The sequence below is a fragment of the Myxocyprinus asiaticus genome, chromosome 10 (genome assembly GCF_019703515.2).
Source record: "Myxocyprinus asiaticus isolate MX2 ecotype Aquarium Trade chromosome 10, UBuf_Myxa_2, whole genome shotgun sequence".
NCBI classification, from domain to species: domain Eukaryota; kingdom Metazoa; phylum Chordata; class Actinopteri; order Cypriniformes; family Catostomidae; genus Myxocyprinus; species Myxocyprinus asiaticus.
The window spans coordinates 34,422,817-34,426,853 of record NC_059353.1 but is presented as its reverse complement, the minus strand read 5'-3'; the positions used below and the strand labels follow the sequence as shown (position 1 = coordinate 34,426,853).

The following is a 4,037-nucleotide window of genomic DNA, read 5'->3' as shown; positions in this document are numbered from 1 at the left end:
GAGCATGACAGAAATGAACACCACATGACAGGAGGCCATCATACAGGGATTACAAGTTCTCTCTCTCTCTCTCTGTCTCTCTCTCTCTCGTTAAGTCTTTCATGGCAAGATATTCAGTGCATAATTTCAGTCTGTTCCTCACACAAAAGCTATCATATGGCTTTAAAAGACTTCATGATGCTTTTTTTTTTTTTTTTTTTTTTTTTGGAGCTTGACAGCCCTTGGTTACCATCAACTTTCATTGTATGGAAGAGAGCAGATCAGACATTCTGTTTAAATTCTCCTTTAATGTTCCATGGAAGAAAGTCAGGTTTGGAACAATATGAGGGTGAGTATAAAAGATGACTGAAGCTTAATTTTTGGGAAAACTATAATGGTTGTTCCAGTGGCAGCTCTATAGAAGATCTGTCTGAATATATGAGTTTCTCACATTCACTGTCCTCTATTTTTCATTACTGAAGATCCTCCACAACTCAGCACACAACAAGATTTTGAGTGTGTCCTTTTGTTTCGAGTGGCTGTAGACTAAGACTGTTGCCTAGCGACTACCCTACATTACAACACAGACTCTTTCATTCTGAAAGTGAAAGTGGAGATTTATTGTAAAAAAGGATTGAAATATTGATCTGTTTTTCAACCAAAGTTATTGCATGGCTCCAGAAGACATATATTAAACCACTGGAGTCATATAGAATACTTTTATAATGCCTTTATGTGATTTTTGGAGCTTGAAAGGTCTGGTCACCATTCACTTGCATTGTATGGACCAACGAGCTGAAACATTTTTCTAAAAATCTACATTTGTGTTCAGCAGAAGAAAGAAAGTCATACAGGTCATCGGATGACATGAGGTGAGTAAATGATGAGAACATTTTCATTTTTGGGTGAACTATCCTTTTAAAAGCATTTTGCTCATTCTTTCATAATTATTATGTATGCCATTTTATGACCATATTAATTAAGAGGCTACAAAGAATATTTGTGCTTTTAAAAATTAATTTGTCACAATGCAGGACTATTTTAAATGGAATAAAAAAATATGTAGAAAGGTGATTAAAAATGGTGGAGAACTTGAAATAATGACCAGCCACAGCACCAAAAATATATGCTTTCCCTTTTTCATTCATATAAATTTTAACCTAAAATCTTTGATTAAAATGATTAAAAAGCTTCATGAAGATGATATGCATTAATCTTGGTACATAAACTTTGGAATTTAACCACTGAACTCAATACATTCATTGTTTCAACAAAATTCTACCTAGTTTTTTTTTTTTCTCCCAGAGGATAAAAATCATTAACAAGCCATCGCCATTATCTAATATTGTTAACAGAGCCAAACCATTGCATTCTTTTCACATATTATTTTTGCGCTTCCATTTGTTCCAATAGTTAACATATAAATCCACTATAACTTTTTTATGACTTTCCATATGAGCAAAAAAATAAGAGATCAGTGTATTGCGGCAGTTAGAAGAAATATGCCAAATATACTGTCATTCTCTCAGTAGCTGTGTTAGAAACCAAACTGCAGCAGTGGTAACTATATTTATTTATTTTTTATTATTTATGCCAGGGTAATGTAACAAAGTACAACGTAATAATTTTACACAAAATAATTTTGTTTCTTTTGAAAATTAAAAATATAAAACGTTTGCTAGATTTACACTTCTAAATAACACTGAAAACATCATATTGTAAGTCTGTGAAAAAGGTCCATAAAAATGTCAGAATAACATCTTGGTCCATACTAAAAAGATTTTCATGAAACATTTCTCTTTTGCTTCACAAAATATAAACGTGAACATTTAAAACCCAAATGATCACAGCATAGCACTGCAAAGATTTAAAGTTGTGACATCCCATTTACTTCCTGTCACCAAGTTCTTGTTTAGGCACAATGCTAACTGGACATTGGGCCCTACAGGGTTAACAGCAATGCAAAAGCTTTGAAACCTGAGAGCTGATGAGGAAGAGGATAGAGAGAGAGAGAGGGGATGAGGGGAATTTCAGGGAACCAGGGTGAATAGTCTCTTTTCTTTCTCCGATTTTCTCTTTCTCATAGAAAGAATTGTAACTTTCAGATGCTCATCTCCAGACCAAGTGACAGCTCTGTTCCTCAGTGGCCATTAACAGCATTGCTGGACTGACACTGCAACGGCTGCTATACGCCACCCGGCACAATGTGACCACAAAGGGATCGGTGTCACTTTCTTGGCACTCAAACTACTTTGAAGAAACCATTTCCTTGGCAAAGCAGAATCAGCCTTGAAAAATGCAACACGGCTGAGTCATACTTCCTCCTGGATATGACAGCACTTCCTCCACAAACTGATCTGTCCTCCCTCCCCTCCCCACATTTAAAAAGTTAAAGGGACGGAACATGGAAGAAGTGAGAAGGCAATGAGTCCACTTTTGTCTCAAATGTAAGACGAATGATGACAAACCTAGTAGGGCAAGTCACTTATCATCACTTAAAATAACTGACTCAGACCGCATGTGTTGTATATGGGCTTGGTACGCTTATACAGCTTATATACAGTGGTGGACAAAAATATTGGCACCCTTGGTAAATATGAGCAAAGAAGGCTGTGAAAAATATGTTTTTATTGTTTATCCTTTTGATCTTTCATTCAAAATATTCACAAAAATATAACCTTTAATTGAAGTAAATAATTGATAGGGGGGTAAAATCTCAGAATTAAATAAATATTTTTCTCCAAAACACGTTTGCCACAATCATTGGCACCACTAGAAATTCTTATGAGTAAAATATATCTGAAGTATATTCCCATTCATATTTTAAAAAAAAATTGTACACCTGGGTGACAAGGAATATCCTGTTTCACATGGATATAAATATGAGGTAACACACAGGCCAAATTCTCTTAGTCATCCATCACAATGGGTAAGACCAAAGAATAAAGTTATGATGTGCAGCAAAAGGATATTGAGCTTTACAAAATGGGAAGTGGCTATAAGAAAATAACTAAAGAATTGAAAATACCCATTTCCACCATCAGGGCATTAATTAAGAAGTGCCAATCAACTCGAGATGTTAAGAATCGGCCTGAAAGAGGATGTGTGTCTATATTGTCTCCACACACGGTGAGGAGGATGGTTCGAGTGGCCAAAAATTCTCCAAGAATCACAGCTGGAGAATTACAGGAATTAGTTGCATCTTGGGGTCAGAAAGTCTCCAAAACTACAATCAGAGATCACCTACATCACCACAAGTTGTTTGGGAGGTTTTCAAGAAAAAAGCCTCTGCTCTCATCCAACAACACACTCAAGCATCTTCAGTTTTCCAGACACTACTGGAACTTCAAATGGGACCGGGTTCCATGGTCAGATGAAACAAAAATAGAGCTTTTTGGCAGCAAACACCAGAGATGGATTTGGTGCACACAGAGAGGTAGCCATATGGAAAAGCACCTCATGCCCACGGTTAAATATGGTGGTGGATCTTTAATGTTGTGGGGCTATTTTTATGCCAGATGTCCTGGACATCTTGTTTGGATACATGGCATCATGGACTCTATCAAATACCTAAAAATCTAAACTTGATTGCCTCTGCCAGAAAGCTTAAAATGGGCTGCGGTTGGATATTCCAGCAGATCAATGATCCAAAACACATCAAAATTACCAAAATAGTTAACTGACCACAAAATCAAGGTTCTGCCATGGCAATCCCAGTCCCCTGACCTGAACCCCATAGAAAACCTGTGGGGTGAACTGAAGAGGAGAGTCCACCAGCGTGGACCTCTGAATTTGAAGGATCTGGAGAGATTCTGTATGGAGGAATGGTCTCAGATCACTTGCCATGTGTTCTTCAACCTCATTATGCATTATAAGAGAAGAATCAGAGCTTTTATTTTGGCAAAGGGAGGTTGCACAAAGTATTGAATACAAGGGTGCCAATAATTGTGTCACACATACACTGTCAGTCAAAAGTTTGTAATAATGTACAGATTTAGCTGTTTTGGAAGAAAATTGGTACTTTAATTCACCAAAGTGGCATTCAACCGATCACAAAG

General features: G+C 36.7%; 1 long non-coding RNA gene across 1 annotated transcript; it reads left to right on the top strand.

The window, feature by feature from the left end:
* Nucleotides 1–235: 235 nt before the first annotated feature.
* Nucleotides 236–2,522, top strand: LOC127446740 (uncharacterized). Its single transcript, XR_007898242.1, has 3 exons — nt 236–328; nt 812–851; nt 2,085–2,522. It is a non-coding gene; the product is annotated as an uncharacterized LOC127446740 (long non-coding RNA).
* The last annotated feature ends 1,515 nt before the right edge of the window (nt 2,523–4,037 follow it).